This window comes from Prionailurus bengalensis, chromosome D2, assembly GCF_016509475.1.
Source record: "Prionailurus bengalensis isolate Pbe53 chromosome D2, Fcat_Pben_1.1_paternal_pri, whole genome shotgun sequence".
NCBI lineage: Eukaryota > Metazoa > Chordata > Mammalia > Carnivora > Felidae > Prionailurus > Prionailurus bengalensis.
Genome location: NC_057351.1, coordinates 22,112,816 through 22,124,074, shown reverse-complemented (window position 1 = coordinate 22,124,074; position 11,259 = coordinate 22,112,816). Strand labels below are relative to the sequence as shown.

Here is an 11,259-nt window from a genome sequence, read left to right as displayed (position 1 = left end):
GTGCTTTATTAAAGATTGCATTTATTTAAAAATTAAAAACAGGGGCTCCTGGGTGGCTCAGTCAGTTAAGGGTCTGACTTAGGCTTGGTGAGTTCGAGCCCTGCATGGGCTCTCTGCGGTCAGCACAAAGCCCGATTTTGGATCCTCTGTCCCCCTCTCTCTCTGCTCCTCCCCCTCTTGCTCCCTGTCTCTCTCAAAATAAATAGATAAAACTTTAAAAAAATTAAAATTTAAAATTAAAAAGTTTTAAGTTAAAAACAAAATTTTACATTTTTAATTTTAAAATATTTTCACATCAGAATTTTAGTTGATTTTTTTAAAACCAAAAATTCACAATTCCATGAAAGGAAAAAAAAAAAAAAGATCTAGATTATACTTTAAATAATCCAGTATCCAAAACTTTCTCTTTCATTGCCCTCCACCATATTCTTAAGAGAAATTTCTGCACTTGAACTATCTTTAAGTCTTTAAGAAAATATGAGTAAAATAGAACTAGGAATAATAAGAGTCCCTTAGTAAGAATTTCTCTTTGGCCTACCCTTAATGGGATGTAGAAGAAAGAGTGACTACCGTGAAATCTACAAATATGTATTAGAAGACTCAGATTATGGGGTGCCTGGGTGGCTCAGTTGGTTGAACGTTAGACTCTTGATTTCAACTCAGGTCATGATCTTAGGGTATGTGAGTTCAACCATCAGGTCAGGCTCTACACTGGCAGCAAGAAGCCTGCTTGAGATTCTCTGTCTCTCTCTCTCTCTCTCTGCCCTGCATGCTCATGCTCTCTCTCAAAAACAAATAAATAAACTTAAAAAAAATAAGACCCCAATTAGATGCTGTTATAGATAGCACATTTACTAAAATTGGAATGACACAGAGAATATTAGCATGGCCCCTGGGTAAAGATGACATGTTCCATATTAAAAAAAAAAAAAAAAAAAAAAAAAACAGCAGCAGCAACAGCACCAGATTAGGGTAAAGAATAGAGGTAGTTTATCACATGCATTTAATTTAAGTGTTTAGTACCTTTTTACACAGTGAGCAGTTTGTGTCATCTGGCACTATTTGTGGTACTAATGCACGGCCTTGACAATGTTATGCTCCTAGGTGGCAGAGCATTTGGGATTCACAGTGGAGGTAGAGGGTTGTGAAATCTCTGCCTGAACCTAAGAACTTTTAAAACTTACTTTTAAAATCCCAAACTCACATTCTAAATGAAGACTGACTACCCCAGAGAAAGCTTTAGAGAAGAAGACTGTTCTCTGCCAGTTCAGGGTACTGATTTTAATGAGAGTATATATATACATATACATATATATGTTTCTGGGAAGCCTCAGCAAAGCATTCATTTTATAGCATCTAAAAACAGCTGGTAATTCATTATATCCATTTTACATTCAGCATAAAGAAGACCACAAGCTTCCACAGCTGTGATGCTAGATTTTTCAATTTAACTCAATTATCTTTGTTTTTAAATTTTCAGGGGGTATTATAAATTCATGCTATCATCTCAGCAAATACAGTTTATTAATTATTTGGGCCAAATTGTATTCAGTGTCTCTAAAGTACTTTCCAGACACAAAATTAATCAGATACAATTCCTGCTGTAGGTGGTGGGGGTGGGAGAACACATGATTACTTAGAATTGTGTTCTGGCACTTATGCTGTAATTTATGCTATAAAGTGAAATGAGAACATAGAGGGGGAGATTATGAATTCGAACAGAGGAAGGGATATTTGAATAAACATTGGAGAAAGAATTGTGGGGGTGGGGCTTCCAAGCAGAGGAAATTCCATGAGGAAAGCACTGAAAGTCAGCTCAGATAATTCAGGGTGCCGCCATTGTAGGGTGCAGGGGGTCCTCAGGTGTTAAGCAAAGAAGGGAGTTTGGAGTCAGAATCTTGAAGAGCCCTGAATACTGTTGTAAGGGGCTGCACAGGAGAGGTACAGAACCATTTCAGAACCATTCTTGACATGCTATGAAAAAAGAACAGAAGAGGATAGGATGAAAAGGCATGTGCTCCTAAAAATTTCATATTTATATTTTGATAAACTCCATTTAGGGAAAAAAAAAAGATCTGTTGGCACTGCATATGTTTGTTTTGTTTTATTTTTAGAAATAAGCATTGCTATGGAGTGAAATATCTCTCCCTCTGCCCCAAATTCATATATTGAAACCCTACCCCTTAATGTGATAGTATTTAGAGATGGGGCCTTTGGGAAATAATTAGGTTTAAATGAGATCTTGAGGGTGAAACACTCACTATGGGATTAGTGCTCTTTTAAGAAGAGAAAACAGAGAGCTGGGTCACTCTGTCTCCCCCTTGCATGGACACAGCAAGAAGATGCCATCTACAAGCTCAGAAGCCTCATCAGAACCCACCATGCGGGCAACCTTGATCTCAGACTTCCAGTCTCCAGAACTGTGAGGAAATACACTTCTTTGTGTAAGTTATCCAGTTTATGGTATTTGGTTGTGACAGCCCAAGCTGACTAAAGTATTTTTTCAGATGAAAAGGTTAAGAACATTTGCTTGTAAATACATAAAATACCCTGAAGGGAGATGCAAGAAACACTGTGCCTGGAGGAGAAGGAGTGCCTGGGGCACAGAGGTGGGAAGGGAGACTTTTGTGTCTTTGGAAGTTTGAACCATGTGAGTGTATTACCTAGTCCAAAAATAAATGAATGGATGTATGGGTAGATAAATGGATGAATGGATGGATGAATGAAAGAGGCCGAGCCCTCTTTTTGCTACTGGATAAAATTCGCAGAAGTTGCTGGAAAACATACTCAAAAGGAGAAGACTGATCTCTCTTAACATAATTCAGAAAGTAAAGTGGTGGAAAAAGTAAGACATACAGTTTCAAGATCCTTTAATCACAGCTGAAAACATGGAACTATCACGGCTGTTCCTGAGTTAGGCATTTTTTTTTTAATTATAAAAGTAATGTGGTTTTTATAAAATGTTCAAACAACTCCATAATAAGAATTTGTCATTTATAATCTTCATGCTCCAACCCTCATACCTCTAACAAGAGACAGAAAGAGGAATTATGGTTAAGATGTTGGCATCCATACTGTAAACCCACGTGTGTCAACCTATCTCAATCTTTCATTGGAAATTCAGGAAATGAGCATGGGGTCAGGAATAGAAATGTGTTCACCAATGATTAAGGATCAAAGGTAACAGATGAATAGATGCATGTCTTCCCATACAGGTGGGGAGCAAATCCTTAAGGTGTGATAGGTAAAGGCTGCTCTGTGCAGAGCATGGTGGTTACTAGGAATAGTTGTGAGTATGGTGGAGGGCAGAGGGGTCAGGCAAGGCTTCACCACAGAGGTGGGTTCTAAATTGAGTCTTGAAGAATGAAGAATTTCCCAAGCAGACACATGCATGAGGAGAAATTTCTGGTCCATTGAAAAGAAAAAAAAAAAAAAAAGACATGTTTGATGGACTGAAATTAATTCAGTATTGCTGGAACATAAATGGAGTTTAGGGGGTTGGAGAATAAGCGAGAAAAATGATGCTATGGAGTCAGGCAATATCCACACCTAGAAGGGTCTTTCAGGGTCCTGCTAAAGGATTTGGATGGAGGATGGAATTGAAAAAAACAAAATGTGAGTAGGGAGTGACATAGTCAGGATGAGGAATGTGGGATTAGGAAGGAAAAGTCACTGAAGAGGAGATCTGAGGAGGGACAAAAAGGTAGCATCAGAACCAGACCAGTGGAGGCTCCACATCTATCCGAACAGGTGCTGAAACCAGGGGAGTGGTCAGTTTGAAGAGGTGGAAATAATGATGAGATACTGTAAGGAGCTAGGACAGTAAGACCTGAGAGATGAACTGGGTGTGTTGACCAAGGGAGAGAAGATCATCAGTGATGACCAGGGTATATGCTTGACAACAAGCTGAGCTGATGCCACTACCATTCTGGAGAGAGGCTAAGGGGCACTTACGGTTGGGGTAAGTGCCCATTTGGGCATGTTGATTATGAGATACCAATATGACATCCATGTGGCCTCAGATATCCAAAGGCAGATGCAAATTCCATGAGGCCTGAAGTAATATCATTTGGGGCAACTTTTAAAGGAAAAGAATGCTAGATTAAGTGTGATAGGGAATATTTTGAGAATAAGAAACAGTAAAATTATAAAATTTTTAAAGTTGAAAAGTACCATAAAGTCACAAAATTCATAGAAAATTATATTTTTATTGATTGCCTGACACATCCTTATAATGCTTTTTGTCCTTACATTTCTGAGGGGCAACAATTTTTGGAATCCATACTTTCAGCGTTTATTCATCCTTTCAGCTGGCAAATTCTTTATCTTTGTCTCTTTATACGAATCGCAATTTTGTAATATTTACTATGAACAGAAAGAAGATAACTCAGTCTCTCCTTTAACATGGTTAATCCAAACTGGCTTTTTATAATTAATTATTTCAAAATGGTTTTTATGACTTCTTACCTCATTATTGATAACATCATGTAGATTTTTAGACTTTCTATCAAATTTGAGAAAACACTTATCAAGTTTCTTTCACATCTGAGCTATTCATATGATTTCTCTAAGCTTATGCCCTACAAACACAAGTATTATGCTAAATTCTAATTTGCATGATTCTGAAGAATTCCAGATTCCAAAAACTTGTCTGATGCATTTATGATTGTTTATGCTGTGTTAATGAGTGTATTCCTGACACAAGGGAAGTTCCATTTAGATGACATAATGATGTAATTTTACAAATCTCCAGATTGGAAGAATTTCCCACAAGTTAGCTTCTCCTCTATGACCCGCTGCCCACTTACTTACCATTCTGACAAGATCTCTGACCCTATATCTTTATCTCCAGATGCGGACAGAGTCCACAGAAAGGGTAGAAGGAGTATTTCCAGAAGCTGTTGCTATGTTAGGATCGCTGGCAATGACTTGGAAGTGCTAGAGATAACTACATGCCCCCAAGCCTCAGTTAAATGTATCCTCCACTCAGCTTCCCCTGAGCTGAATCCCCATTATGTTCACGGTCCCGGTCCCGTCAGTGCTACTGGCAGGTGGGGAGAAATGCAACTGGTGGGAGTTGAACTGAAAAGAAACAATAGCTTTACAGAACTGTGGCTAAACTACTTTATTCCATACATTTTTGAAAAACATATGATTATGTGAACACCTCTCTCAGAGTTCTGGGAAGGGCCTGTGCTAAGGCAGGATCCGAACACTTAAGCTTCGTTAAATACATGGTGCATCTAACTGTTAAGCTGCAAACAATTTTAAACATAATTGGAGCCCGGAGAAGTGATCAGGGCTGTTGAAATGATCAGCGCAGTTGTTTTACTTGAATCTCTGAGGTGTTTTTAATATATTTTTTTTTATGGATTCTTTAAATTGTATCACAATACTGCTTATGCTTAAGATAGTCCCTTCTGCCATAGGTAAAAGCTTACAGTAGTTACAGTACTTCTTTAAATTTTTATCTTTTAAAATTATCCCCATGAACCAGGGCAATGGATTATGACTCAATCTCTAATCAGTAAGTTAAAGAATTAATACAAAAGTTTATTTTTTAATGGTGTTAAACGATGAAGTTCTATTAAAAAAATTTTTTTTAACGTTTATTTATTTTTGAGACAGAGAGAGTCAGAGCATGAATGGGGGGGAGGGTCAGAGAGAGAGGGAGACACAGAATCAGAAGCAGGCTCCAAAGAGCAGAGCTACAGTAACACACTGCTAATAGTAAAATAATACAGATGAAATGTAATTTACTCTTTCTTCAAAAACGAGACAGTCACTTTCAGGTACCACAGGAAATTAAGCTCTTTCGGTTCCACTCACCAAATACTTGAGTGTTTTCTGTTCACCTGACATGGTTTGGGGGCTACTAAAGACACAATGATGAATTAGACTGTCTTCCTTGAGCTTGAGAGGAGGGGCCGAGATAAGAAAAATACACCAAATGACTATCCTTCCTTTAGGCTACCTAGTTAAATATCTTCCTTCAGCAGATACTTTGAACCAAGTACTAAGGGAATGCAAGTAAAGTGATGTCACATCCAGATAAGACAAAAAGGGAAAGATATCTGTTCTTCCCACATTTGATAACTTTATGGAACCCTTATTTTATCCCAAGTACTGGCTCAAATAATGGGCAGACAAACAAGAATCGGACCCAAGCCTGCCCTTCACAGTTTCAGAATGCAGCTGGGGAAACATGGAAAAAGAAAACAAAAAAATTTCAAAGAGAAAAGTAGACCATTTTATTCAACAAGACAAAAGAAAAGCTTCTTCCTACTCCAGGGATCTTATTTTATTCTTTCCATAGCCAATTCCAAACCACGGATTCGAAATGAGAAGTGGGAGCGGAACCAAGGAAGCCGCACGGTCCCAACAAAAAGCCCACCAAGAATGGCTACACCATCACTGTAGGTAAAAGTTTAGGGAGGAGACTTCATGGCCTCTAAGCGTTTTAAATCCTGGTTCTCCCCCTTAATCTGTCTGTGGCTTCGGGCAAGGCACTTTATTTCTTTGTACCTCATTTACTCAAGTGCAGATGATAATAGTACCTGGTTGTGTTAAAATGGGGGTAATCCATGCAACATCTCCTGAGATCCAGGCCTAACCTACAGTAAAGCACTTCACATGTGTGATTTTCCCTAATCACACTGATCACTATCTCTCACAAGAATTGCTCTGGTGATGAGTAGTGGGACAGAGACTTGAATACATTGCTTGGGGTCACAAGAGAGGTGGGAGGGAAACTCTGGAGATGGCAGATAAGGCTTCATTAATGCTGTGACCTTTACATTGGGTTGGGAAGGGAAACTGATGTTTAAATGGGAATTGAAGGAGAGCAGCCTGGGCATATGCAACGGACGGCACAGTGTCAAAGAGGTATCTGGCGTGCAAGGGATTGACAGAGGGAGCTTGGTAAAGTTAGCTGAGCTAAGGGTGCATTTGAACCAGTTCTTGAAGTACAGGCCCTACTTTGGCAAAGGGAAATGAAAGAAGAGAGTTAGTGGGAATGACAGTGGGAAACGTTCTAGGCAGAAAGAGGAAAAATAGGGAGCCGATTTGGAGAACACCCAGCAGTGGGATTTGGCTGGAGGGATAGGAGGTAAAGGGATAGAAGAGGGGAAAGGAGAGTTGGATCCCTATTGTGAAGAGTTTTGGAAGTCACTGTGGGGAAGTTTACCTGCAGTACTTCAAACAGTCTAGAGGGAAGGACTAAAGGTTTTTTGGTTTAACTGAGCAGGGGAGTGATAGGATCCCATTTGCAATTGAAACAGATTAATCTGGCAGTACTGAGCAGAAAGGACTAGTGTGGCAAGAGAGCAGTGCAAGAATGCCAGCTGAAAGGTAATTACCTCCAGAAGTTGATTATATCTAATGCTGGGACCAACTCTATAAAGCTGAACTTTATAAATCTCTATATACGTGGTGAATTGGTCATCTGGAGGCAATGCTGTAAAGACATTATGACTGTGATTCCACTAGAGGGTAGTAGAGACAAATTGGTAAAATAGATGAAGTTGTTATCATTCCTACCTGCTATAAACCAAGTATTTTTCTTCTGGCCTATATTTTGTTATGGTTTCAGCTTAATTCAGTTAGCCCATGACTGAGAAAAATATGACAAGTACATTTAGTGGGTTGTAGTTCTAGACAAGTTAATAAATTCAATGTATCCATTTTTAGAAGGCAAAAATAAAGCTACCTGGCCAGACCAAAAAACTAGTTGGCACTTAGACTTTTTACAATAACCAATATCTCATTATGGCCTTGATTGGAAACTCTTGTTTTATTTATTTTTATTTTTTTTAAATGTTTATTTATTTTTGAGAGAGAGAGCTGGGGAGGGGCAGAAAGAGAGGGAGACAGAATCTGAAGCAGACTTCAGGCTCTGAGCTGTCAGCACAGAGCCCAACTTGGGGCTCAAACCCATGAACCGTGAGATCATGATCTGAGTTGAAGTCAGACACTCAACCTACTGAGCCATCCAGGCACCCCGGAAACTCTTCTTTTAAATTGAATCCTGAACATTGCATCCAAGTTGATTGTGGTTTAAGAAAAAGATGACAATGGTAACAAAGACATGAAAGAATGATTGGTAAAGTTAATTTGGATATGTACTCTTGGTTAGATAATTTAAGCTGAAAAGAAGCATATTTTTGGTATACTCATTTTCAGATAAAATCCTAAAATATTTTTCAGATAAAATCCTATATTTTATGCACACACACACACACACACACACACACACACACACACACTTCCTTTTGGGAAGTAGTACAGTAAGGAAAAGCCATAATGCCCATACCATTTTTTTCTTATTCTTTATTTTTTTAAATGTTTATTTATTTTTGAAACAGAGAGCACACACATGGATGGATGGGGGAGGGGCAGAGAGAGAGGGGACCAAGGATCTGAAGCAGGATCTGTGCTGACAACAGAGAGCTTGAAAGCAGAGCTGGATGCTGGGCTCAAACTCCCAAACTATAAGATTGTGACCTCAGCCAAAGTCAGCCGCTTAACCGAGTGAGCCACCCAGGTGCCCCCCAGTTTTTTAAACTTAATATTCCTCTAACGTTATTTTATCATAAGGAAATAATTCTATATGAATAAGTCATATACTTGAAAAAACTTATTATGTTGTAATAACATTTTCTATAATAACAGAAATTTAGAGCCAACCTAGGAGTCTAATAGGAAAATGGTTAAATAGGTAAATTATGGTATTTCCCTTAATCAAATACCACATACTCAGACACATGCACTGTGATTGCAAATTTATAAGAGCGTGAACTTATACTAGAAGGAAATAGAAACAGATTGTTCTCTTAGTGTAATGGGATGTGTGGTCATTTAAAAGCATTTCCATTCAACTAGTTTTATGTTGTTTTTACAATCACCACACACCAAAAGGGAGAATATGCTGCTACTAACATTTTACTTATAATTTCAAGGTATTACCATTTAACTAATACTTTTCCAAGCTTCACAGTGTAAAGATCACTATATATTAAACCTTTAATCAGAATAACTCCCTTCAATTACCTTAAAAAAAAAAAAAAAAAAAGGAAGGAAGGGAGAGAGGGAGAAAGGAGGGAACTAAAGTGAAATTTCTAGAATACACCTGCTAACATATTTACAAGCAAAATATCTCTGGAGTCAATTATAGTATTGTAAAAGATTCATGAATACCTCCCTCAACAGCTTCAGAAAAGGAAAGCAAAGAGGCTAGCAGAGCAAACAAATTTTAAATGGAATTTGTCCATATTCCAAAGTCAGATAGACATGTTCAGTCATGAAAATGTCTAAGCTGAACATCCTCTTCCATCTTTAAAAACATAAACTCCAAAACTAGAAATAAACTCATCTTCATTTTAATGGCTTCTAAACACTTGGAAAGGCAATAATCAGAGTTTATAAATTACACAATGTTACAGTTGATGGAGCCTTAGAAATCATCTAATGAGAAATGAACAGTGTTAAAGCAATGTGTTTACATTTCCCCTATTTTCAGAGCTTCACATACTTATTTGTCTTGTTAAGTTCCTGATAATAAACAGTGTAACTTTGTCAGCATGTAGGAAATACATATATGTATAAATTAATAGATGTGTGTATAGATAAATAGAGAAAGTAAATCAATTTCAGTGTTTCAGTATGGTAATAACAGCTACTTTTTATAACATTCAGACATGCCATGAGCTGTGCTGAGAACTTTAAGTGGACTGTGTTTAAAGATGAAACAATGCGGGGCGCCTGGGTGGCGCAGTCGGTTAAGCGTCCGACTTCAGCCAGGTCAGGATCTCGCGGTCCGTGAGTTCGAGCCCCGCGTCGGGCTCTGGGCTGATGGCTCAGAGCCTGGAGCCTGTTTCCGATTCTGTGTCTCCCTCTCTCTCTGCCCCTCCCCCGTTCATGCTCTGTCTCTCTCTGTCCCCAAAATAAATAAACGTTGAAAAAAAAAATTTTTTTTTAAAAAAAAGATGAAACAATGCTATTGTTCAGATGAGGAAACAGATCTAGAGGAGTTTAATAATCTGCCAGTGTCAGACAGCTAATAAGAAGTGGAAGGAGCCTTGAACCCAGGATTTTCTGACTCCAAAGCCTAGCTTCTCTACCCCCATGCAATCTTCCACTTAGATGCAATAAAATAAATATATACTCTAACATGACAGATAATTGGAAATATTAACACTAATTTTGTTAAAAAGAAATTCTATAGTCTTCTTATACTGTGTATCTTCATGACAATTTCATCCCCACTAGTGTCTTCTTAAAGAACGGAAGAAGTGTACCATTTTCTTTAAATAAGAATGTGATTAAACAAGTTTGAATCATTCACTAATGGTATTCAAAATAGTTGTTCATTATTATTGGAACACCACAATTATTAGCTTCAGATGAAAGGGATGAAAACTTCAGAGCTCACTCTTGAATAGTTGTAGGTCTGGCTTTTCTCTCATCACTAGAATTTTCTACTCGAGATAAATGGCTATTTTCAGTGTTTCCAGGGGAGCAGGCTAATGGTAGATTATGAACACAGAAGTGGAATAATGTAATCCTTGGTTCATGACAGTCTCACCCTTGGTGCATTTATGAGTACCTTTATCCATAGAATTATTAATTTATACAGTAATAAGCATCCATGAAAACCATAACTTTAAACCAAACTTTAAAACTGGGACCTTAGCAATACTTTATATGGATGTGATCCTCTTTACACTCTTTTTTTTTTTTTTTTTTTTTTTTAATTTTTTTTTCAACGTTTTTATTTATTTTTGGGACAGAGAGAGACAGAGCATGAACGGGGGAGGGGCAGAGAGAGAGGGAGACACAGAATCGGAAACAGGCTCCAGGCTCCGAGCCATCAGCCCAGAGCCCGACGCGGGGCTCGAACTCACGGACCGCGAGATCGTGACCTGGCTGAAGTCGGACGCTTAACCGACTGCGCCACCCAGGCGCCCCTCTTTTTTTTTTTTTTTTTTTTTTTATTCTACCAGTACTGAAAGCCCTGGTAACTGCTATCATTTTTTTTTTTCTTAGTGTTTATTTATTTTTGAGACAGAGAGACAGAGGGTGAGCAGGGGAGGGACAGAGAGAGAGGGAGACAGAATCCAAAGCAGGCTCTAGGCTCTGAGCTGTCACTGCAGAGCCTGACGCAGGGCTCGAGCTCACACACCGCGAGATCATGACCTGAGCCAAAGTTGATCGCTTAACTGACTGAGCCACCCAGGCGTCACGGTAACTACTATCCTTAAT

The 11,259-nt window shown here is 38.5% G+C and overlaps 1 long non-coding RNA gene and 1 other non-coding gene across 2 annotated transcripts; one reads left to right on the top strand and one right to left on the bottom strand.

Annotated features, from left to right (window-relative positions):
• Positions 1–830: 830 nt before the first annotated feature.
• Positions 831–937, top strand: LOC122493598. The gene has a single exon (XR_006299956.1). It is a non-coding gene; the product is annotated as a U6 spliceosomal RNA (small nuclear RNA).
• Positions 938–4,188: 3,251 nt separating this feature from the next.
• On the bottom strand, positions 4,189–4,580 carry LOC122493513. The gene is made up of 2 exons (XR_006299905.1): positions 4,468–4,580; positions 4,189–4,365 (listed from the first exon to the last, which is right to left on the bottom strand). It is a non-coding gene; the product is annotated as an uncharacterized LOC122493513 (long non-coding RNA).
• Positions 4,581–11,259: the final 6,679 nt, after the last annotated feature.